General features: G+C 48.8%; 1 pseudogene; it reads left to right on the top strand.

Annotated features, from left to right (window-relative positions):
• The first annotated feature begins 1814 nt into the window (after positions 1-1814).
• On the top strand, positions 1815-27139 carry LOC141060430 (uncharacterized; annotated as a pseudogene).

Here is a 27139-nt window from a genome sequence, read left to right as displayed (position 1 = left end):
CGGATGCCACTAACCAACCTAAGCTAGAAAGCGCACTATCTATGCACTGACAGACGCTGCTGTATAAGCGGTATGGTGGTGCCTTGTGCAGATTGGCACACACTGACGTTAACATGTGAGAGGAGCTGGAAGCACTGCGGTGCTAGGCAGTGCCACTACTCGGTGCTGACTCGACTCCCTAACCCTATAAACAAGCACAACCAAAGGGAGGGAGTCTTAATGAGTCAGTCAGCGGTTCACAAGCATCCTTCATCACACACACAACTAGCAACACAACTGGGTCTCCCTCAGAGGTCATGGGTCTTCCAGCAGGACAATGACCCAAAACACACTTCAAAAAGCACTAGAAAATGGTTTGAGAGAAAGCACTGGAGACTTCTAAGGTGGCCAGCAATGAGTCCAGACCTGAATCCCATAGAACACCTGTGGAGAGATCTAAAAATGGCAGTTTGGAGAAGGCACCCTTCTAATATCAGGGACCTGGAGCAGTTTGCCAAAGAAGAATGGTCTAAAATTCCAGCAGAGCATTGTAAGAAACTCATTGATGGTTACCGGAAGCGGTTGGTCGCAGTTATTTTGGCTAAAGGTTGTGCAACCAAGTATTAGGCTGAGGGTGCCAATACTTGTGTCTGGCCCATTTTTGGAGTTTTGTGTGAAATGATCAATGTTTTGCTTTTTGCTTCATTCTCTTTTGTGTTTTTTCATTTAAGACAAATTAAATGAAGATGATAATACCAAAGAATTTGTGTTTGCAATCATTTTCAGGAAGAAACTGAGTATTATCTGACAGAATTGCAGGGGTGTCAATACTTTTGGCCACAACTGTATATGAGTCTATATTAGCGCATTGGCCATGCGAGTCTTTTACAGTGGCGACCTTCCAGGACCTTTCCCGTGGTCCAATCGGAACAGGCACGGGACCTGAGCATGTGACCCCCGAACTCCAATGGGAGAATGAGCCACGGGCATGCTCAGTAGAGCGAAAAAGGGACAGTCCCAGGAGCCGCTCACTGCTCACTAGTGCAGGCTGCTATAGCTGAACCAGGGACGGCAGCAGCAACCAACCCGACAGCACTAGCTTGAGCGTCAGGAACGACATCTTTGCTGAAAAGGCTCCTCTGCAGTCGGGACTGAATGGGAGACCGGAGAAGGCAAGGCTTGGGATTCCTCCTGTGCCGAGGGAGAAACCCGGCGCCTAACCCATAAAGGGTAGATTTCTGGAGCATATGACTAATAGTTGTCCTGTGGAAAGATTCTTCCCTGACCTATGAATCTTTGCAGCTCCTCTAGTGACTGCTTCTCTAATTAGTGCTCTCCTTGCTTACGCGGTCAGGATAGGTGGATGGCCATGTGTTGGTAGGTTTGTTCTGCTCCATGCGCATTACACATTACCCACACGGCTCCGCGCACATTACACACGCGGCTCCGCTCCGCGCACATTACACACGCGGCTCCGCTCCGCGCACATTACACACGCGGCTCCGCTCCGCGCACATTACACACGCGGCTCCGCTCCGCGCACATTACACACGCGGCTCCGCTCCGCGCACATTACACACGCGGCTCCGCTCCGCGCACATTACACACGCGGCTCCGCTCCGCGCACATTACACACGCGGCTCCGCTCCGCGCACATTACACACGCGGCTCCGCTCCGCACACATTACACACGAGGCTCCGCTCCGCGCACATTACACACGCGGCTCCGCTCCGCTCACATTACACACGGGGCTCCGCTCCGCTCACATTACACACGGGGCTCCGCTCCATCCTCCTCTATAATACTAGTCATCAACCAGCAGAGGAGAGTCCTGCAGACACTGAGACACCTGGAGCTCCGCCCCTGATCATGTGACTGCTCCCCATGTGACTGATCACATGACTGTGAGGTCACACAGGTCCTGTCGGCGCTTTACACACACAAGGGTGCCGCTATACAGTGGAGGTATGTGTGTGTGCTGTCTCCTCACCCCGATCTACATGGAGGAGAGAGAGAGAGTGACAGACCCCACACTACACATGGAGGAGAGAGAGTGACAGACCCCGCACTACACATGGAGGAGAGAGAGTGACAGACCCCGCACTACACATGGAGGAGAGAGAGTGACAGACCCCGCACTACACATGGAGGAGAGAGAGTGACAGACCCCACACTACACATGGGGGAGAGAGAGCGACAGACCCCGCACTACACATGGAGGAGAGAGAGCGACAGACCCCACACTACACATGGGGGAGAGAGAGCGACAGACCCCGCACTACACATGGAGGAGAGAGAGGGACAGACCCCGCACTACACATGGAGGAGAGAGAGGGACAGACCCCGCACTACACATGGAGGAGAGAGAGGGACAGACCCCACACTACACATGGGGGAGAGAGAGCGACAGACCCCGCACTACACATGAGGGAGAGAGAGCGACAGACCCCGCACTACACATGAGGGAGAGAGAGTGACAGACCCCGCACTACACATGAGGGAGAGAGAGTGACAGACCCCGCACTACACATGGAGGAGAGAGAGCGACAGACCCCACACTACACATGGGGGAGAGAGAGCGACAGACCCCGCACTACACATGGAGGAGAGAGAGCGACAGACCCCACACTACACATGGGGGAGAGAGAGCGACAGACCCCGCACTACACATGGAGGAGAGAGAGGGACAGACCCCGCACTACACATGGAGGAGAGAGAGGGACAGACCCCGCACTACACATGAGGGAGAGAGAGTGACAGACCCCGCACTACACATGGAGGAGAGAGAGGGACAGACCCCACACTACACATGGGGGAGAGAGAGCGACAGACCCCGCACTACACATGGAGGAGAGAGAGCGACAGACCCCACACTACACATGGGGGAGAGAGAGCGACAGACCCCGCACTACACATGGAGGAGAGAGAGGGACAGACCCCGCACTACACATGGAGGAGAGAGAGGGACAGACCCCGCACTACACATGGGGGAGAGAGAGTGACAGACCCCGCACTACACATGGAGGAGAGAGAGCGACAGACCCCACACTACACATGGGGGAGAGAGAGCGACAGACCCCGCACTACACATGGAGGAGAGAGAGGGACAGACCCCGCACTACACATGGAGGAGAGAGAGGGACAGACCCCGCACTACACATGAGGGAGAGAGAGTGACAGACCCCGCACTACACATGGGGGAGAGAGACAGACCCCGCACTACACATGGGGGAGAGAGAGCGACAGACCCCGCACTACACATGGGGGAGAGAGAGCGACAGACCCCGCACTACACATGGAGGAGAGAGAGGGACAGACCCCGCACTACACATGGAGGAGAGAGAGCGACAGACCCCGCACTACACATGGAGGAGAGAGAGTGACAGACCCCGCACTACACATGGAGGAGAGAGAGCGACAGACCCCACACTACACATGGGGGAGAGAGAGCGACAGACCCCGCACTACACATGGAGGAGAGAGAGGGACAGACCCCGCACTACACATGGAGGAGAGAGAGGGACAGACCCCGCACTACACATGGGGGAGAGTGACAGACCCCGCACTACACATGGAGGAGAGAGAGTGACAGACCCCGCACTACACATGGGGGAGAGTGACAGACCCCGCACTACACATGAGGGAGAGAGAGTGACAGACCCCGCACTACACATGGGGGAGAGAGACAGACCCCGCACTACACATGGGGGAGAGAGAGCGACAGACCCCGCACTACACATGGGGGAGAGAGAGCGACAGACCCCGCACTACACATGGAGGAGAGAGAGGGACAGACCCCGCACTACACATGGAGGAGAGAGAGCGACAGACCCCGCACTACACATGGAGGAGAGAGAGTGACAGACCCCGCACTACACATGGAGGAGAGAGAGCGACAGACCCCACACTACACATGGGGGAGAGAGAGCGACAGACCCCGCACTACACATGGAGGAGAGAGAGGGACAGACCCCGCACTACACATGGAGGAGAGAGAGGGACAGACCCCGCACTACACATGGGGGAGAGTGACAGACCCCGCACTACACATGGAGGAGAGAGAGTGACAGACCCCGCACTACACATGGGGGAGAGTGACAGACCCCGCACTACACATGAGGGAGAGAGAGTGACAGACCCCGCACTACACATGGGGGAGAGCGACAGACCCCGCACTACACATGGGGGAGAGAGAGCGACAGACCCCGCACTACACATGGGGGAGAGAGAGCGACAGACCCCGCACTACACATGGAGGAGAGAGAGCGACAGACCCCGCACTACACATGGAGGAGAGAGAGCGACAGACCCCGCACTACACATGGAGGAGAGAGAGCGACAGACCCCACACTACACATGGGGGAGAGAGAGCGACAGACCCCGCACTACACATGGGGGAGAGAGAGGGACAGACCCCGCACTACACATGGAGGAGAGAGAGGGACAGACCCCGCACTACACATGAGGGAGAGAGAGTGACAGACCCCGCACTACACATGGGGGAGAGAGACAGACCCCGCACTACACATGGGGGAGAGAGAGCGACAGACCCCGCACTACACATGGGGGAGAGAGAGCGACAGACCCCGCACTACACATGGAGGAGAGAGAGGGACAGACCCCGCACTACACATGGAGGAGAGAGAGCGACAGACCCCGCACTACACATGGAGGAGAGAGAGTGACAGACCCCGCACTACACATGGAGGAGAGAGAGCGACAGACCCCACACTACACATGGGGGAGAGAGAGCGACAGACCCCGCACTACACATGGAGGAGAGAGAGGGACAGACCCCGCACTACACATGGAGGAGAGAGAGGGACAGACCCCGCACTACACATGGGGGAGAGTGACAGACCCCGCACTACACATGGAGGAGAGAGAGTGACAGACCCCGCACTACACATGGGGGAGAGTGACAGACCCCGCACTACACATGAGGGAGAGAGAGTGACAGACCCCGCACTACACATGGGGGAGAGAGACAGACCCCGCACTACACATGGGGGAGAGAGAGCGACAGACCCCGCACTACACATGGGGGAGAGAGAGCGACAGACCCCGCACTACACATGGAGGAGAGAGAGGGACAGACCCCGCACTACACATGGAGGAGAGAGAGCGACAGACCCCGCACTACACATGGAGGAGAGAGAGCGACAGACCCCGCACTGCACATGGAGGAGAGAGAGCGACAGATCCCGCACTACACATGGAGGAGAGAGAGCGACAGACGCCGCACTACACATGGAGGAGAGAGAGCGACAGACCCCGCACTACACATGGGGGAGGGAGTGTGACAGACCCCGCACTACACATGGGGGAGAGAGAGCGACAGACCCCGCACTACACATGGGGGAGAGAAAGCGACAGACCCCGCACTACACATGGGGGAGAGAAAGCGACAGACCCCACACTACACATGGAGGAGAGAGAGTGACAGACCCCACACTACACATGGAGGAGAGAGAGGGACAGACCCCGCACTACACATGGAGGAGAGAGAGCGACAGACCCTGCACTACACATGGAGGAAAGAGAGCAACAGACCCCGCACTACACATGGAGGAGAGAGAGTGACAGACCCCGCACTACACATGGAGGAGAGTGAGGGACAGACCCCGCACTACACATGGAGGAGAGAGAGCGACAGACCCTGCACTACACATGGAGGAGAGAGAGCGACAGACCCTGCACTACACATGGAGGAGAGAGAGCGACAGACCCTGCACTACACATGGAGGAAAGAGAGCGACAGACCCCGCACTACACATGGAGGAGAGAGAGTGACAGACCCCGCACTACACATGGAGGAGAGTGAGGGACAGACCCCGCACTACACATGGAGGAGAGAGAGCGACAGACCCTGCACTACACATGGAGGAGAGAGAGCGACAGACCCTGCACTACACATGGAGGAGAGAGAGGGACAGACCCCGCACTACACATGGAGGAGAGAGAGCGACAGACCCTGCACTACACATGGAGGAGAGAGAGCGTCAGACCCCGCACTACACATGGAGGAGAGAGAGGGACAGACCCCGCACTACACATGGAGGAGAGAGAGGGACAGACCCCGCACTACACATGGAGGAGAGAGAGGGACAGACCCCGCACTACACATGGAGGAGAGAGAGCGACAGACCCTGCACTACACATGGAGGAGAGAGAGGGACAGACCCCACACTACACATGGAGGAGAGAGAGCGACAGACCACGCACTACACATGGAGGAGAGAGAGGGACAGGCTTGTCTCTTCCTCTGTTATAATCTATATTTTATCACACATTACAGATTTGCAATAATATAACCGGAGCAAAACTCACCACAGTTTTCCTGTTCGTCTCTTCCTCTTTGTGATAGTTTTTCCTCGCTGTGCGCCACAGTGATCGGGTGCGGGTGTCAGCTGTATGTGACAGCGGCATAGTGAAGCATCGTGCAGGGAGCTGTCTCCCTGCGCGCTCCCACCGGAACAACGTGATGTGATCGCGTTGTTTCGGTGGTCTCCATGGAGACCCCCAGTTCCAAGATGACTGCGGGGTCCTTCCAGGTCCTGCAGGGAGGTGGCTTATCAGTGCCTGCTGAGAGCAGGAGCTGAGAAGCCTTCTTTCCTGCCTGACAGATCGCTGATCTGATACTCAGCAGTGGTGTCAGATCAGCGATTTGACATTATATAGTAACTAGCTATGAACCCCTTCTACGCCCGAGTGGCGAGCATTTATATTGGTACATGGCCTCCCATCCTGGTATGTGCTGCCACCCTCCTATCCTGGTATGCATGGTACCCTCAACCCCCCCAATCCTGGTATGCATGGCACCCCATTCTTCATCCTGGTATGCATGGTCCTCTCACCCCCCAATCCTGGTGTGCATGGCACCCCTCACCCCCCTATCCTGGTATGCATGGTCCTCTCACCCCCCCAATCCTGGTATGCATTGTCCTCTCACCCCCCAATGCTGGTATCCATGGTCCTCTCACCCCCCCCAATCCTGGTATGCATGGTGCCCTCACCCCCCTATCCTTGTATGCATGGTCCTCTCACCACCCTATCCTGGTATGCATGGTCCTCTCACCTCCCTTATCCTGGTATACATGGTCTTCTCACCCCCCAATCCTGGTATGCATGGTCCCCTCACCCCCCAATCCTGGTATGCATGGTCCCCTCACCCCCCAATCCTGGTATGCATGGTCCCCTCACCCCCCAATTCTGGTAGACATGGTCCCCTCACCCCCCTTTTTGTGGTATGCATGGTCCCCTCACCCTCCTTTCGTGGTATGCATGGTCCCCTCACTCCTCTTTCCTGGAATGCATGGTCCCCTCACCCCCCTTTCCTGGTATGCATGGTCCTCTCACCCCCCTTTCCTGGAATGCATGGTCCCCTCACCCCCCTTTCCTGGTATGCATGGTCCTCTCACCCCCCTTTCGGGGTATGCATGGTCCCCTCACCCCCCAATCCTGGTATGCATGGTCCCCTCACCCCCCAATCCTGGTATGCATGGTCCCCTCACCCCCTATCCTGGTATGCATGGTCCCCTCACCCCCCAATCCTGGTATGCATGGTCCCCTCACCCCCCAATCCTGGTATGCATGGTCCCCTCACCCCCCAATCCTGGTATGCATGGTCCCCTCACCCCCTATCCTGGTATGCATGGTCCCCTCACCCCCCTTATCCTGATATGTACGGTCCCCTCACCCCTATTAAACTACACACATACAAAAAAAAACCCATTTATACTCCCCTTTCTTGCCTGGGCTCCAGCGCTGTCACGTTCTGCTGGAGGTCGGGGGAGGAGTTTGGCATCGGAGTACGCGCATGCCCATAGCGCTGTCCGACGCCATATTGCTGAAGACACACTGCAAATGTGTCTTCAGTAAAATGGTGCCAGATCGCGCTATGGGCATGCGTGATTCCGGCCGCACTCCTGCCCTGGTCTACGGCCGAAGAGAAGCGCCGCGGCAATGCTCCTCCCGGTCAGGTAAGTATGTAAATATGGCGCCCGAGATCGCTGTATGTACGCATACCGCCATATCCGGGCGCCATACACACTCCTCACCGCTGGATGCCTCATTCTGTCTGGAGCCAGACTGCGCAGGCGCGTCGCGCTTGCGCAGTCTATAAAAGCTTCGGACAGAGAGTGATGCTTAGCGCGTTATATTATAGATGTCCTATACTGGGACAATGTAATAAAGTTAAAAAAAATATATTTAAAAAGAAATCCCCAAATATATAAAAAAAAATATACCAATAAATACATTTATTTATGTAAATAAAAAAAAATAAAAGTACACATATTTGGTATCGCCGCTCTATAAAACTTTCCCACTAGTTAACCCCCTTTAGTGAACACCGTAAAAACTAAATAAAAAAACAAGGCAAAAAACAATGCTTTATCATCATAGCACTGAACAAAAAGAGCAATAACAAGCAATCAAAAAGACGGATATAAACAAAAATGGTACCAATGAAAATGTCATCTTGTCCCGCAAAAAACAAGCTGCCATACAGCTCCATCACTGGAAAAATTAAGAAGTTATAGCTCTCAAAATAAAGCGATGCAAAAATAATAATTGTTTCTATAAAATAGTTTTTCTTGTGTAAAATCATCAAAACATAAAATAATTATATAAATGAGGTATCGCTGTAATCGTACTGACCCAAAGAATAAAGTTGCGTTATCAATTTTACCACATGTGGAACGAACGGTATTAAAAAAGAAAAAAAAAATCCCTAATTACTGTTTTTTGTTCATTCTGTCTCCCAAAAATCGGAATAGAAAGCGATCAAAAAATGTCATGTGCCCTAACATGGTACCAATAAAAACGTCAGCTCGTCCCGCAAAAAACAAGGCCTCACATGACTGTCGGCCGAAATATGAAAAAATTACAGCTCTCAAAATATGATGATGCAAAAACTAGTTTTTGCAATAAAAAGCCCTGCCGTGCGCCGAAACAGTGGTTATCCCCCACATATGGGGTAATGGTGTACCCAGGAGAAATCGCAGAACAAATTGTATGAAGCAATATCTCCTGTTACCCTTATTAAAATGCAAAATATGGAGCTAAAAAACATTTATTTTGGAAAAATAATTGTTTTTTTTTTAATTAGCAAGGCTCTACGCTATAAACTTCTGTGAAGCGCCTGTGGGTTCCAGGTGCTCAATACACATCTAGATAAATTCCATAAGGGGTCTAGTTTCCAAAATGGGGACACTTGTGGGGGGTTTCCACTGTTTAGGCACCTCAGGAGCTCTTCAAATGCGACATGGCGTCCGCTAATTATTCAATCAAATTTTACATTCAAAAAGTCAAATGGTGCTCCTTCCCTTCCGAGCCCTGCCGTGCACCCAAACAGTGATGTGGTCTCTAAAAAAAACAATGGTTTTGTAAAATCTGATGAAAAATCGCTGGTCAACTTTTAACCCTTATAACTTCCTAAAAAAAAAAAATGTTCGTTCCAAAATTGTGCAGATGTAAAGTAGATTATGTGGGAAATGTTATTTATTAACTTATGTGCAGGGCCGGACTGGTCATCTGGCAATTCTGGCAAATGCCAGCAGGGCTTGTCAGGTCGTGGGCTGCCTTGTCTGCTATGTAGTTAACAGAATTGGTGTTCTCAAGGCCCCCATATTAAGAGTTGTGACTTAGCACCAAGTCGCTGACTCAGTCACTTACCCCAGCAGACCACAGGTATCATTACTGTAGAAATATTGGTCTCGTAGTAAATCTTGCTTTCCTCCATCCAGGGTAATGTTAGTAGTAATATATCCCATCTGGTGCTTAGGGATGAGGAAAGCATGGACCTGTGCGATTTCAAATGCCAGGGCTGAATTTCAGTCCCAGTCCGTACCTGATTTTGTGCGATATGACTCTCTGATTTAAGGGCTTAAAAATTAAAAGTTGGAAAATTGCGAAATTTTCCAAATTTTCGCCAAATTTCTGTTTGTTTTTTTTCACAAATAAACGCAACTCATATCGAAGAAATTTTACTGCTGTCATAAAGATATGACTCTCTGATTTAAGGGCTTAAAAATTAAAAGTTGGAAAATTGCGAAATTTTCCAAATTTTCGCCAAATTTCTGTTTGTTTTTTTTCACAAATAAACGCAACTCATATCGAAGAAATTTTACTGCTGTCATAAAGTACAATATGTCACGAGAAAACATTCTCAGAATCAGCGGGATCCGTTGAAGCGTTCCAGAGTTATTACCTCATAAAGGGACAGTGGTCAGAATTGTAAAAATTGGCCGGGTCACAAAGGTGAAAACAGGCTGGGTCGCGAAGGGGTTAATTGTGCAGGAGTTTCTGTCTCCATCAATATTATTATATTGCCAATGAAGCTCTGTTAAATACAAAACAGCAAGTTCCTGCTCACTCACTGTGTGTAGCTGGAGCACATTTCACTTTTTGCAAACTGACAGACAAGATGCTAAGATCCTAAGCTGTAAGAAATACCAGTTGTAAGCTGTGTTATCTTTGTTCCTGAATACACATCTATTCACTGATTAATCCGCTGCCAACAAAAGCTACTTGGTAAATCCCCGTCACTCCAACTCCGATGTTCCTGTGTTCCAATCTCTGTTAATTTTTGTGTTTCTCCCTTTTGTTTGTTTTTTTTAACAGCATGTCATCCTCTTTACATTAAATCAGGGTTCCCCAACTCCAGTCCTCAAGGCCCACCAACAGGTCATGTTTTCAGGATTTCCTTAGTATTGCTCAGGTGATAATTGCTTCACCTGTGCAATACAAAGGAAATCCTGTAAACATGATTTGTTGGTGGGCCTTGAGGACTGGAGTTGGGGAACCCTGTATTAAAGGATCTTCGTTGTTTTTTTAATAGGTGATTTTACCTTATTGGCCTATGAGAAATGAATAAGGACAAAGATAAGATTGTGGAGAAGATATTAAACCTCACCCTAAAGATAATCTTCCATCTTACTGGAGAGGTGAGAGGCTCTGATGTCATCACATGACTTCATTATCTATGGGAATAACAGGGGATATGACCGGAGAGGTGAGAGGCTCTGATGTCATCACATGACCTCATTATCTATGGGAATAACAGGGGATATGACCGGAGAGGTGAGAGGCTCTGATGTCATCACATGACCTCATTATCTATGGGAATAACAGGGGATATGACCGGAGAGGTGAGAGGTTCTGATGTCATCACATGACCTCATTATCTATGAGAATAACAGGGGATATGACCGGAGAGGTGAGAGGTTCTGATGTCATCACATGACCTCATTATCTATGGGAATAACGGGATATGACCGGAGAGGTGAGAGGATCTGATGTCATCACATGACCTCATTATCTATGGGAATAACAGGGGATATGACCGGAGAGGTGAGAGGCTCTGATGTCATCACATGACCTCATTATCTATGGGAATAACAGGGGATATGAGCGGAGAGGTGAGAGGCTCTGATGACATCACATGACCTCATTATCTATGGGAATAACAGGGGATATGACCGGAGAGGTGAGAGGCTCTGATGTCATCACATGACCTCATTATCTATGGGAATAACAGGGGATATGACCGGAGAGGTGAGAGGCTCTGATGTCATCACATGACCTCATTATCTATGGGAATAACAGGGGATATGACCGGAGAGGTGAGAGATTCTGATGTCACCACATGACCTCATTATCTATGGGAATAACGGGATATGACCGGAGAGGCTCTGATGTCATCACATGGCCTCATTATCTATGGGAATAACGGGGGATATGACCGGAGAGGTGAGAGGCTCTGATATCATCACATGACCTCATTATCTATGGGAATAACAGGGGATATGACCGGAGAGGTGATGGACTCTGGAGATGTCTGTAGTGATATTATTAATGTCTCCACACTCAGGATTACACAGTAGTGAAGACCTCTAGTGATCGCTGTCAGGCCCCTGTATCTGAAGGACGGGGAGGAACCCTGAGTCCATATCTAGGGCCTCCACCTGACCCCCGGATACATGAGGACATCAATGACCAGAAGATCCTAGAACTAGCCAACAAGATGATTGAGCTGCTGACTGGAGAGGTGACACTGCTGGGAATGCTGGGACATTATACAGGCTGGCACTGGAGGATTCTGGGTGATGATGGTATCATTGTGTGTGTCAGGTTCCTGTAAGGTGTCAGGACATCACCGTCTATCTCTCCATGGAGGAGTGGGAGTATCTAGAAGGACACAAGGATCGGTACCAGGAGGTGATGATGGAGGAGCACCGGCCCCGCACATCACCAGGTAATAGACAGGGCTAAATACACACGGCCTATAATTCTCTGTATGTAATAATGATGTTAGTCCTGTCTATGTCTCCTCAGTTCTCTCCAGTAAGAGGACAACCCCAGAGAGATGTCCTGCTCCTCCTCCACAGGACCATCAGGTAGATGGAGATCTCCCTATGATGTGTAGACGGCTGTGACGTCCTTGTGTTCAGTCTTGTTTTATCCAGTATTATATGTTTTATACTTGTGTAATGAGAGCGGTGGAGACGGCAGGATCACAGCTGACCACACATCACATGTCCGGATCTTTTCTCCTTCGTCTCATTGGGGGAGACAGAGACTGTGTGTGTGTGCTACTGTCGTCTGGAGGCTGACACTAAGTATACAAAAAACAAGTTAGCTCCTCCTCCGCCGCATACACCCTCGCCCCGATAGCGGGCGGAAACCAGTTTTTTGCTTAGTGTCTGATGGAGGCACACGCAGTCTGGGTCTCTCCAGACTATTTTTTTTTATATTTTCTCGCTATGAAGAGGAGACAGGGGCGACGGACCCTATTGAAAGGGTCCGATCTCCCCAAAACATCAACGGGCGAGCACGCGCGAGTGTCGCCTCCGCGTATCCTTTCCCGCACCGAGGGACATCTCTGGGACTTTTCCCCAGACATCTATTTTTATTTTTTATTTTTTTTAGAAGATATGACAGGGGCAACGCATCCTATTGAAAGGATCCGATTTCCCCAAACCAGCAACGGGCGACCACGTGCGAGTGTCCCTCCACGTTTCCTCTCCCGCGACGTGGGACATTATGCCAGACTTAGCCCTGTCCACCCCTAGGTAGTGAAACCATGGGCTTGCACAGAGGCACAAGACTAGTCTGTGCGCCCCCACTGCTCCACCAACGCATGACGGCGGTGCTGCATGGCGGCGGACGGTCCCTCTCCTCGCCCAGACAAGGCGGACGGAGCTAGGGTGCCTGCACCGTCCGAAGATGGATTACCTCATGGCAAGGAGGTATGGTTGGGCTGGGAGGGCCCCTGGGCAGCGAGTGGCTCCAGGCTAGCGCCGGCTTAGGGAAGAGAGGTCAGCAATCCGTATGCCCCAGCAACTCAGGTGCTGAAGCCGCAGAGTTACCATGGGGCTGTGATCAGCAGCCATCTCCCTCCTTCCTCTCTCCTCCCCGCTTCCTTTCTCCTTCCTCCCTCCCTCCTTCCTCCCTCCCATACCTGTAGCCAGGGTGCATGGAGCCCCCGCGCGGGGCATAGTGGTTTTGCCAAGGTTTCCCACCTGGGGAAGGAGGGCGCCTCAGGGCGGTACCGGGGGAGCGCCAGGATAGCGTGCCCATGCTCGGCGGGCGGGCAGTGTCAAATTTAGCCCGCGGCTTCGGCCTAGGCCGCAGGGGGAAGGCCCGCCCCCCGGCGTGACGTCAGATCCGGCGCCGCCCCCAAGTCCGGGGCGGGCGCTGGATTAAATCGAGGCCCCGGCTTCAGAACAGGGTAGGCCGCGATCAGGAGAGCATCGCAGCCTACCCAGAGAGGAAGGAACAGCTGCAACCAAGACAGAGAGCGAGGATCAGGAGCGCGGGGAGACAGCAGGAGCCGGGTAAGTGTGACCCCGTCCCAGAGCCACACGAGGGCAAGTTATCCTCCTTCTCCTCATTCCCCCTTATGCCTTAAAGAAAAGAAGAAAAAAAAAAAAATAAAGAGGGAAAAGAGAGAGAGAGAAAATTGGCCTTTTTTTCTGCAGTATGTCTGGGAAAGGGAAAAAGCACACGTCCTTTTATATCGCATGCGTTTCCTGTGGGGTTGTGTTCCCGCGAGCGCAGATTATTAAGTTATGTGAAGCCTGTAGTTCCGAACGCGCCCAGGAGCCCTCCCCTCCAACGGAGCCCAGGGGTTCGGACCCCCCGGAATGGGCGTTATCACTTTCTCGGTCTATGGTTTCGCTTACGAAGGCGATTGAGACCCTTCAGGCCCAGGATAGGGGTAGAGACGACGGCTCGCCTGTTTGGGCCGCACTCTCTCTAAGCAGACGTACAGGGAGAGATCCCACATGGCGTCTCCGGGCCCCTCCGGTGCTTCGGCATCCGTGAGGGCGGCGTCTCGCTCACCGTCACCATTGTCTGGGAGCGAGCAGAGTTCGGATGAGGAAATGCAGGAATCCTTGGACCTGGATACCCCGGGGTGTCGGGAGACGGTAGACAGTCTCATTGAGGCTGTCAATCAGACTCTAGGTATTGAGGAGGATGTCTCCCTAACCGCAGGGCATAAAATATCTTTTAAAAAGGCCAGGCGACCACATAGGGTGTTTAGCACTCATCCAGAATTCGAGGACATGGTGCAACGGCACAGGGAACGTCCAGACAAGCGTTTTTCAAGATAAAAAATGCTAGAGACGAGATACCCGTTTGCACCAGAGCTCTGTAAGAGATGGGCGGAATCTCCAATTGTGGATCCCCCAGTGTCACGCCTGGCCTCAAGATCGTTGTTGTCAGTGCCTAGTGGTTCTTCTATTAAGGACCCCACGGATTGGCTCATAGAAGGTTTAGCCCGCTCAGTGTATGAGGCATCGGGATCAGCGCTTTTGCCTTCATTCGCGGCAACATGGGTGGCCAAGGCCATGATGTCATGGTCAGAGTCGTTGAATAAAGTCCTGCAAGATAGAGACTTGCCGATAGAGGTATCTGAGATGGCAAAGCAGATCGCGATGGCGGCTGACTATCTAATTAATGCATCCTTGGATGCGGCTAATTGCGCGGCACTAGCGGCGGCAAACGCTATCGCTATTAGGAGAGCCTTGTGGCTAAGGCTATGGCGGGCTGATTCAATTTCTAAGAAATCGTTAACGTCCCTGCCATATCAGGGTAACCGACTATTTGGAGAGAAATTAGACAAACTCATTTCGGATGCCACAGGGGGAAAGAGCAGCTTTCTCCCACAGCAGAAGAGTAGACTGCCTTTTCGTCAACCGCAGGCGCGCTTTCGAGCATTTCGCACCCCCGGATGGGCAACAGCGGCCAGTTCTACCGCCCCAGCTCGCTACAACCAAGACAGAGAGCGCCAGGTCACGTATAAAGCCAACCCGCTGGGGAGGATGCGGGGCCGACCACCCAGGTCAAGGGGGGTCAGGTCCCAGAGGCCCTCAGCAAAATGACTCGAGGCATCAGGTACCCGAACACAGCAGAGTAGACGGTCGTCTGCTCAGGTTCCGCCACGTCTGGGTCAAGGTGGCACACGACGCATGGGTGGCGGAATTAGCGTCATCAGGGTACAAAATAGAGTTTATCGGACATCCTCTGAGACGATTTTTTCTTTCCCGGCTTCCCAAATTGGAATCCCGGGCAGAAGCGTTGCTAGGAGCCATCAGAATTCTTCAGTGCAACGGGGTCATTGTCCCGGTACCAGAGGGCGAAAAGGCTCAAGGATTTTATTCCAACCTGTTCGCGGTCCCCAAGAAGGACGGAACAGTAAGACCGGTTCTGGACCTAAAGCTCCTAAACAGGTTCATCAGAGTCAGGCACTTTCGGATGGAATCCCTCAGGTCAGTGATATCGGCCATGGAGCAGGGAGAATATTTGGCCTCAATCGATGTCCAGGATGCCTACCTGCACATCCCTATTTTTCCCCCGCATCAGAAGTTCCTTCGGTTTGCAATCAATGGCCAGCATTTTCAATTTGTGGCTCTGCCGTTCGGGTTAGCCACGGCTCCCAGGCTATTCACGAAGGTAATGGCGGTCGTCATGGCCATTCTTCATTCTCGAGGCATAGTGGTTTTGCCGTACTTAGACAACCTCTTAGTAAAGAGGCCGTCCTTTCAAGCATGCAAGGAGAATGTCAGCATCACGCTGGATACCCTATCTCGCCTAGGATGGTTGGTCAATGGGAAAAAGTCATCTCTTATCCCGGCTCAGAGGATTCCATTCCTAGGGATGATTTTCGACACCTTCCGAGGGTTGGTAATTCTCCCTCAGGACAAGGTTCGGGCGCTCCGGCAGGGAGTTCGGAGTCTTCAGCAACCAGGCCCTCAAACGATTCGATTTGGGATGAGGGTTCTAGGGAGGATGGTAGAGGCAATAGAAGCAATTCCGTTTGCTCAATTTCATCTTCGTCCCCTCCAGCACGCTCTCTTGGCAGCATGGGACAGGAGTCCGTTCTCCCTAGATCATCAGTGCAGGTAGTTCTTTCAGGTCCGACGAGCACTTCAATGGTGGACGCGCGACTCCACTCTCCTTCAGGGGAAACCCTTTCCTCCAGATCAATGGTTGGTGATCACAACCGACGCGAGTCTTCTCGGTTGGGGAGCAGTATTTCGCCATCACACGGCACAGGGGCAGTGGTCGCCCCAGGAGGCTCGTCTTCCGATCAACTTGTTGGAGATTCGAGCCGTGCGGTTGGCGTTGCAGCATTTTCAGCACTGGCTAGCAGGACGCCCAGTCCGGGTCCAGTCAGACAACGCCACGGCGGTGGCGTACATGAATCACCAGGGAGGCACGCTCAGCAGGGCAGCCATGCGCGAGATAGAGCATGTACTCCGTTGGGCCGAGAGGCACCACTCAGTAATCTCAGCAGTTCACATACCAGGCGTGGAAAATTGGGCAGCAGATTTCCTGAGTCGGCAGGGTGTCGTGGCCGGGGAATGGTCCCTGCACCCCGAGGTCTTCCAGCAGATTTGCCAACGGTGGGGGACTCCGGACGTGGACCTGATGGCCTCCAGGGAGAACGCCAAAGTGGGCATGTTTGTCGCTCGGTCCCAGGACCCGCGAGCAATCGCAGTGGATGCGTTGGTCATTCCATGGAGCCAGTTTCGGCTCCCAAACCTGTTTCCCCCTCTTCCACTTCTCCCGATGGTCATCAGAAAGATCAAGACAGAGAGGGTCCCGGCGATTCTGCTGGCTCCAGACTGGCCCCGTCGAGCTTGGTACGCGGATCTTGTACAGCTCCTCGCAGACGTGCCATGGCGTCTACCTGTACGGCCAGACTTACTGTCCCAGGGGCCGATCTACCACCTGAACTTAGGGGCCCTGTGTTTGACGGTATGGCCGTTGAATCTTGGATTCTGGCCCAGGCGGGGTTTGGGCGTGAAGTGATTGCTACAATGGTTAGTGCCCGGAAGCCGGCCTCGGCGAGGGTTTATCATAACACTTGGAAGGTTTTCTTTCTCTGGTGTCGAGAGCACGGGGTTGCGCCTTTGTCCTTCTCGGTTCCCAACATCCTGGCTTTTCTGCAGTCAGGCTTAGACGCAGGTTTGGCCCCGAGTTCCCTGAGGAGACAGATATCGGCCTTGTCGGTTCTTTTCCAGCGAAAGATTGCTACGAATATGCAGGTCAAGACATTCATTCAGGGGGTCTCTCATTTGGTGCCCCCCTTTAGAGTGCCCATAGACGCCTGGGACCTTAATCTGGTTCTGGGTGTCCTGCTGGAAGCTCCGTTTGAGCCGTTACAGGAAGTCGCATTGTCATACCTTTCCAGGAAGGTCGTGTTTTTGGTAGCCATAACTTCCATTAGGCGGGTCTCGGAATTGGCAGCCCTATCCTGTAGAGCTCCGTTTCTGACTTATTTTAAGGATAAGGTAGTCCTTAGACCACCGCCGCCGTTTCTGCCGAAGGTTGTGTCCTCTTTCCATATTAATGAGGACATTGTTTTGCCTTCATTTTGTCCAGCTCCGGTACACAGAGTGGAGAAGGCGCTCCACACGTTGGACCTAGTAATGGCCCTCAGGAGGTACATGTCAAGGACAGCACCTTTTCGCCAGACAGACTCGTTGTTTGTGATCCCCGAAGGGCGCAGGAAGGGGCTTGCAGCCTCACGGTCGACCATAGCCAGATGGATTCGCCTAACTATTCAAGAGGCTTACCGTATCAGAGGCACGCCGATTCCAACTGGAATAGGGGCGCACTCTACTCAGGCAGTGGGCGCCTCTTGGGCGCTTCGGCACCAGGCTTCGGCAGGGCAAGTATGCAAGGCGGCAACCTGGTCAAGCCTGCACACGTTCTCTAAGCATTACAATGTGCATACTCAGGCTTCGTCAGATGCGAGCCTGGGTAGGAAATTTCTCCAGGCAGCAGTAGCACACTTTTAAACAGGTGGGCATGCGGTTTGGATTGGTGAGTGGCTCCCACCCAGGGACTGCTTTAGGATGTCCCACAGTCTCTGTGTCCCCCAATGAGAGGAAGGAGAAACATGGATTTTTGTGAGTACTCACCGTAAAATCCTTTTCTCCGAGATGCTCATTGGGGGACAGAGCACCAACCCTGATAGCCAGTTGGCTTTGGTTTTTTGATTAGTGTAATTCTTTATTGTAGGGGGGTCCTTTTTTCAGACATATGATTATCTGCGGTAAGGCTAATTCGCTCTCAGCTTCTCCTACTGCTTTTGCACTAAACTGGTTTCCGCCCTCTATCGGGGCGAGGGTGTATGCGGCGGAGGAGGAGCTAACTTGTTTTTTGTTTACTTAGTGTCAGCCTCCAGACGGCAGTAGCACACACCCACAGTCTCTGTGTCCCCCAATGAGCGTCTCGGAGAAAAGGATTTTACGGTGAGTACTCACAAAAATCCATGTTTCACCATTATTCCCGGGGACTTCTCCGATCATCGGGGACATTTACAATATTTGTTTTGCAGCTTTTGGATCCGGATAAAGATCTGAACAATATTAATGGTCAAGAGAGAAATGTGAGGGGCGATCAGAGGTGTAAAGAGGAGACCCCTAATGTGAGGGGCGATCAGCGGTGTAAAGAGGAGACCCCTATAGATAACCACCCAGGTGAGTAGTGACCACGGAATAAGAAGAGAAGTCTTGGATTCCTTTGAGTCAACAACACCTCTTCACAGTTTTTCAGCAGTATATTACCCCCTTCATCCTTGACCCTTCATAAAAACAAACTAAATACACAAGTATGCAAAATTTGAGTTTATTTATATTTTCAAATCCAACATAGTAACATAGTTAGCAAGGTCGAAAAAAGCCATTTGTCCATCCAGTTCAGCCTACGAGTATATTCTGTCAGAATAAATCCCCAGATCTACGTTCTTCTAAAGTAACTAATAACTGTAAGATACAATATTGTTACGCTCCAGGAAGACATCCAGGCCTCTCTTGAACCCCTCGACTGAGTTCGCCATCACCACCTCCTCAGGCAGGGAATTCCAGATTCTCACTGCCCTAACAGTAAAGAATCCTCTTCTATGTTGGTGGAGAGACCTTCTCTCCTCCAGACGCAGAGAATGCCCCCTTCTGACCCTCATCTTCAAATCCAAAGACTGATTCTTATGTTTTCTTAGCTCTGATTTTAAAATATACTTTTATTTTTAATTATCACTTCTAGATTTTGCACAAAACGCCCCTGAAATTATGTACAAACAACATGAACAAGAAAAATCTTTATTGTAGCCCAAAATTTACACAATATTGAACATTTTGTTTTGCAACTTTGTTGGAAATTAATACTTGCGGCTTTTCCTTTTCTCTTCAAAGCTTCTCTTAGTACCTCTTCTCTTATAGAAGGCCTGTGGATCTTCTCTGTGAATCATATAGCAGTAGTCCCCCATCACGTTTACGTTCCATCTAGCTTGGTATTGTCTTTCCATTTCCTTGATATCCTGGTGAAATCTTTCTCCTTGCTCTTCGCTGACACCACCATGGTTTTCAGGAAAGTAGTCTAAATGAGACTACTTCAAATTCATCAGACAACCTAAGGCCTTGAAACATTTCATCATGTTCTGCACGTTGGACTTAAATGTTGGACTTTTGTTGTTACCTAGAAATTTCTTCACAACTTCTTTTTTAGATTCCCAAGCTTTTTTTTCAACAGCATTCAATTTGGTTTAGAATATTGTGGTTCCTCATGAGTTTCCGAATATCCTGACCCACACAAATGGCTTCCTTCAGTTTTGCTTTGGACAGTCCCTCAAACTTGGTACATGGGTAGTTAAAAGTCTTTCCCTTTACAAACTACTTCATCAGTCCAAGCCTAATGTGAAGTGGTGGCAGGAGAACTGTAGTGGGATCAATTAAACTTTCCACAACTATGTTCTTGAGTCCAGGTTACAAAAATGATCTTGTTGGCCAACTTTTTTTTTTTACCTCCACTGATGAGTCCTATGCCGGCTGTCCCATTCGCACAAAAAGCATGAGTACTTCATGTGTCCTCTTCGCTGCCCAAAGAGCAAAGCTAAAACTTCCAGATCACCTCATATTAACCATCCTTGATCATTGTAGTTAGGTTTCTTGACAATAAAGTCTAACTTATTATAGTTTTCCGTAAAGTGTACAGAAAGCCCTACAGGCACTGAAGCATACTTGCTGCCATTGTGCAGCAGCACAGCTTTAGATTTTTTTAAGGATGAATCAATAAAGAGTCTCCTCTCGCTCACATTGTACTCAATGTTAAATTTTTCTATCAGCCCTGGAACATCACTGCAATACACTAGAGCACCGTCTTGAGAAAGGTACGGAAGGAAATCCTTTTCTCTGCTTCTGTACCATAAAAACAGGTATCAGGTTCTTTTCCTTTATTGTAGAGCCTAAAGGTTCTGCAGAATGTTTAGGAAGGTCCAAATCCCTGACTAAATCATTTAATTTGAGATTTGAAAAAAGCTTTGGCTCATTGGGACTGGCGTGAAAGTCTTTGTCAGAATCCTGCTCTTCATATTCTGAGTCTTCTGAATCAGGTGGATTTTCAAGATTCCCTGGAGGTGAAGGGGCAGGTATTCATGGACTGTGAGGCACAGGGTGAATCGCTGAGGGTAGGTCCAGCAGGGTATATCATTTCCCTCTTATTTTTAAGGTAGAATCCCTCCACGTTTCACGTACAAAGCTAGCAGTCATCTATACGATTTTGCTTCTCCCTCCAGATCATAGGTACACCAATACGAAACCTCTCTTTCTTCCCTTTATACATCTGTCGTAGTCCTTCTACAGAAACAGAATGCACTATATGTGGAGCCCACAACTTGTCCTGATCACCTAGTTTTACACCAAAGTTCGCATAATACTCCTTTCTAACCAAGTCCGTCATGTTCCTTCGTGGTCCGTCATGTTCCTTCGTGGTCCGTCATGTTCCTTCGTGGTCCGTCATGTTCCTTCGTGGTTTCTACACTACAAAACAACTGCAAATTTAGAAATAGTTGTCAGGTGAATTAAAACACCCCTTGGTAGCCACTTTGATCACGTTGTTAGAAACAGAAGCTTATTCCACCATAACCACTAAATACGGAGAGAAATCGTGGTAAGCACACCACTGTAAGGCGGCCAGGGCGGTAGTAATGGCACCTGGCTGCTCTGTTCCCACACCCTGGCGCCTCACAGATGAAACAACAAGTCCTTTCAGCTCTGCATACAGTACTGTACTCAGTTCAGCTGCTGGAATTTCAGCGATCTCTGTTACTTCAGCCTCTGATGCATAAGTCTGATACTATATAAGTTCCTATTTTAACCCCAATCCTACAGACAGTACATAACATCACAATATGTAAACATTACATATCACATCACTAACATTAGAAAACCACACTTATATTAACCCCTTAACGTCCAATGATTGACACAGTCCGTCATTGGACTCCTCCCCCTGTTTGGTACATGCTCCAGCCATGAGCCCGCACCTTTTCCGGGACATAACAGCTGATCTGATCAGCTGACATATTCCTCTAATAGCCAAGATAGAATTGCGATTCACCTGCAGCTGTTAACATGTTAAATGCCGCTGTCAAACTCTGACAGCGACATTTAACATGGATGCGCCGTAAGTGTGCCCGTGTCACATGACTGCGGGTTGCCATGACAAGCTGGGGTCAGGAGGAGACACCTGTGGTTGTCATTGCTGCATCGCTATGAGTTCCGCCTGGTGGTCAGCGCTCATAGCAAGTGAGCATTTCTGATACATAGAGCAGGGCTGCAGCCCTGCTCTATGTATCAGGCGATCGGACAAGTGCAGCTTCAAGTCTATGGAGTCTATTGAAGCAAGTAAAAAAAAAAAAAGTTTTTGAAAATATGACAAAATAATAAAAGTTCAAATCACCCCATTCAAAATAAATCAATAAAAGAAAATCAAATATACACATATTTGGCCTTGCGCGTTCAGAATAGCCCGATCTATCAATATATAAAAAGAATTAATCGAATCGGTAAAAACTGTGTAGCGAGGGAGAAAAACAGAATTACATTTTTTTGGTCGCTGCAACATTGCAATAAAATGCAATAACGGGCGATCAAAAGATCGGATCTGCACCAAAACGGCATCAATAAAAACGTCAGCTCGGCACATAAAAAATAAGCTTTCACACGGCCCCAGATCCCGAAAAATGGAGACGCTACAGGTCTCGGAAAATAGCGCAATTTTTTATTTACAAATTTTGTAATTTTTTTCACCCCATACATAAAAAGAACCTAGACATGTTTGGTGTCTATGAACTCGTAATAACCAGGAGAATCATAATGGCCGGTCAGTTTTAGCATTTAGTGAACCTAGCAAAAAAGCCAAGCAAAAAACTAGTGTGGGATTGAACTTTTTTTTTTGCAATTTCACCTCACTTGGAATATTTTTCCCGTTTTCTGTTACAAGACATGGTAGAACCAATGGTGTCATTCAAAAGTAAATCCCGTCTCGTAAAAAAACAAGCCCTCACATGGCCATTTTGACCGTAAAATAAAAAAGTTACGGGTCTGGGAAGAAGGGGAGCAAAAAAAATGAAAATGCAAAACCAAAAATACCCCTGGTCGTCAAGGGGTTAATGAGGTGCCGCAGATGACCATGCAAACGGCACCTGGGAGAGAGTAGGCGCGTGAGGTTTCCCGCCACCTCATTACACCACCACACTCTTATTAAGTCTGTTTACAAGAGTTCAATTGTCAGTTGTTCTACTGCTGAGGTAAAATGAAAGCTGTGCCCTGATTGGTTGCTATGGACATCTTTACTGCCCCTACCAACCAATCACAGCGCAGCTTTCCTTTCTTGTACTGCTGAGGTAAAATGAAAGCTGTGCTATGCCTGGACACTATGGACACCACGACACTCTTTACCCTTCACGATGCAGCTCGCTTTTGTGTTTGTTTTTTGCTCCCCTTCATCCCAGAGCCACAGCTTTTTTAGTTTTCCTTCAATATGGCCTTGTGAGGTTTTGTTTTTGGCCGGACGGGTTGTACTTTTTGAACGACACCAATATTTTTTTACCTGAAAACAGGAAAAAAAAAATTCCAAGTGCAGTGAAATTGCTATTTACTATGTTCATTAAATGCTAAAACTGCCCTGCCATTATGATCCTCCAGGTCATTACGAGTTCATAGATATAACACTTCTAGGTTCTCTTTTATTTTAGTGGTGAAAAAAAATAAAATAAATAAATGTTGCGGCGTTTTCCGCGAGCCGTAGCGTCTCATTTTCCGTGGTTGAGAGCTTATTGTTTGTGCACCGAGCTGACGTTTTTATTGATACCATTTAACTGCATTTTAATGCAATGTTGCGGCAACCAAAAAAAATGTCATTCTGGCGTTACTACTTTTTTTTTTGCGATATGCCATTTACCGATCGGATTTATTATTTTTATATTTTGATAAACACGGAGATTCTGAACGCGATGATACCAATTATGTGTATTTTTTGTTATTTTTTTTAACTGTTTTATTTTGAATCGGGCAAATGGGGGTGATTTAAACTTTTATAAATTTTTTTTATTTATTTTTTTATATTTTTAACAACATTTTTCTTTTACTTTTCACTTGCTTCAGTAGTCTCCGTGGGATCATGCGATCGCTTGTGCTATACATAGGGCTTCAGCCATGCTTTATGTAGCAGAAATGACCACTTGCTATGAACACCGACCGCTGGGCGGCCGCTCATAGCAATCAAGCAATGAAAGCAGGGGTCTGCTGCAGACCCTGGGTTGTCATGCCACCCCGTTGGCCACCCGCGGTCATGTGACATGGGCGCCAATGGGCTGGATTAGGAGCCCACATGAAAGTGGGAGACCCGACATGCGCCGTGCATGTACGAGCATGTCGTGAAGGGGTTAAAAGCCGGGTTAAGGCTAGTTTGACACTAGCGTTTGGAGGCGCAGCGCACACTCGGCGTGAAGCTCCGCCCCCTGCCGCGCCTCCTCCGGGCAGCTCCACCTATGGGCGCATGAGGCTGCATGCAATCTGCGTACCCCATCTTTAGCATGCGCCGGCAAAAGCATACCTGCGCACGGCCTGCATACACAATGCTAAAGAAAGGGTTTCACTGAAGTAATTTCATCAGGGAAATGTGCAGGATACGAGTTTAAAAATAAGAAAAAGGATAAAATATTTCTAGATTCTAATATTTTTCTAGAAGAAAAAATGTACAGATTTTTTTTTAATGACAAGGTGCTAAAACGTGGGAAATATCTGCTTGGTTGTACATTTCAGTGCTGCGGAATATGTCGGCGCTATAGAAATAAAATTTATTATTATTTCTGTTGCTGACTCCTTCTTCCTTACAGAGTCTATAGACACTCATTTTATGGCATCATAAAGTCTTATTTCTCTAATGTCACCTTATATAAAGTAGCCATGGATGTTGTTCTTGTGATACCGGGTATGAGATTTTGGATGTAATTAATATTCTTCACTAATTGTTTATATGATTTCACATCGGTATTGTAGAAGAGTCGTTTTGGTAATAAGACCATCGTTATCTGGGCAGTGAAACCGATCCTGTAGTCATGGGCCCAAATTTACCAGTGAAAAAAAAGTTTTAATTTTACATGGTTTAAAATTTTCAATATTTGTTTTATTCTTTTGACAGATGATTCTGATATACAGAATATATATGAAGACCATCCTGTTGTCCCAGATATACCCTCAGCCCTTCACACCCAAGATCTGTCATCTGATGCATTTAAACAAGTCCTGTCTGATGATTCACATCAGAATGTTGAACAAAATGAAAGCCATACGAAGGATGTTCAACACCAAAGAGCTGACAAAGGGGAGAAGCCATATTCATGTCCAGAATGTAAGAAATGTTTTACCCGGAAATCATATCTTGATAACCATGTAAGAAGTCACACAGAGGAGAAGCCATTTTCTTGTACCATATGTGGAAAATGTTTTACACAAAATTCAACTCTAATTGTACATCAGATAACTCATAACAGAAAACTGTTTTCATGTCCAGAATGTGGAAAACATTTTACCCAGAAATCAAATCTTTTTAAACATCAAAGAACTCACACAGGGGAGAAGCCATTTTCATGTTCGGAATGTGAGAAATCTTTTGCCCAGAAATCAGATCTTCTTAGACATCAAATAATTCACACAGGGGAGAAGCCATTTTCATGTACCATATGTGGGAAGTGTTTTAACCAAAAGTCAGCTTTGATTGTACATCAGAGAATTCACACAGGAAAACCATTTTCATGTCCAGAATGTGGAAAAAGCTTTAGCAACAAATCAAATCTTCTTAACCATCAAAAAGTTCACACCGGGGAGAAGCCGTTTTCATGTTCAGAATGTGGGAAATGTTTTGCCTACAAATACACTTTTGTTAAACATCTGAGAATTCACACAGGGTAGAAGCCATTTTCATGTACTCTGTGGAAAGTGTTCTAAGCAAAAGTTACTACTGATTGCACATCAAAGAGCTCACCCCGAAAAGACCTGTCAAATCTCTTTTAGACATCATGCAACGGTCACACAGGAAAGTAGACCTTTTTCAATTTTCAGTCAAATACCACGATGGATAACATCTGCAAGAAGTTTGTATGTTCTCCCCGTGTTTGCGTGGGTTTCAACACACAGGCCGAAAAAATATTAATAGCGAGTGTAGATTGTGAGCCCCGATGGGGACAGTGATGTATGATTGTGACTCATCAGCATAGGTAAAGAATCGGTTTTGTGCTTCTAACACTTCACTGTTCCCGTATGTTTTGGAAATAAGGGATGTATGGGATTAAGAGCTAATAACATGCGCTCAGCTGTTGATAACATTATTGGGTTGTAAAGGAGCTCTTATATGGGATTTTTCATGTGTGCAGAGAAATACAGTCATCAGGATAAAAAAGTTTGGAATAGGCCCGGTCTCCCTATCTCACACATTAAGTAGGTTGTCCATGTCCTTGACTCCATTACTGTTTTTCCAGAAATGCCAAAGTATAATGCTCCTAAAGAGCCCCTAAAACTGTTTAATGCTGTTTTATGCCTTTTTGCTTCGGTTTCCTGTTCCATGGCATCAGCTCTGCTGTCACAGCTCTGCTTCCTCTTCAATATTCCTCTGCTCCCTTCTGACTACATTTCTCAACTGCCTTTGTGCTTTGCCCAGCCCCTGTAACTCTTCCTAAACCTTTCTCACTTCTCCACTGGCATCAGACAGAAGAAGAGCACAAAGCACCATAACAGCAGCTCTGGCAATAGATATCCCCTACTCCTCACTGAGTAATGGATGGACAGGCAGAAAGTTATAAATGTATTTGTAACATAGAGGGAATACAAAAGGGCGCCAACATATTACACAGGGTATAAAGCAGAGTGTGTGAGTGCGTATATATACATATATATACACACACACACACACACACACACACACACACACACACACACACACACACACAGTACAGACCAAAAGTTTGGACACACCTCATTCAAAGGCTTTTCTTTATTTTCATGACTATGAAAATTGTAGATTCACGCTTGAGGCATCAAAACTATGAATTACCACATGTGGAATTATATAATTAACAAAAAAGTGTGAAACAACTGAAAATATGTCTTATATTCTAGGTTCTTCAAAGTAGCCACCTTTTGCTTTGATTACTGCTTTGCACACTCTTGGCATTCTCTTGATGAGCTTCAAGAGGTAGTCACTGGAAATGGTCTTCCAACAGTCTTGAAGGAGTTCCCAGAGATGCTTAGCACTTGTTGGCCCTTTTGCCTTCACTCTGCGGTCCAGCTCACCCCAAACCAT

Source organism: Dendrobates tinctorius, unplaced genomic scaffold, assembly GCF_039654945.1.
Source record: "Dendrobates tinctorius isolate UK_male_01 unplaced genomic scaffold, ASM3965494v1 ptg000237l, whole genome shotgun sequence".
Lineage (NCBI taxonomy): Eukaryota > Metazoa > Chordata > Amphibia > Anura > Dendrobatidae > Dendrobates > Dendrobates tinctorius.
The sequence above is the reverse complement of the archived record's forward strand: the minus strand, read 5'-3'. Positions and strand labels throughout refer to the sequence as shown.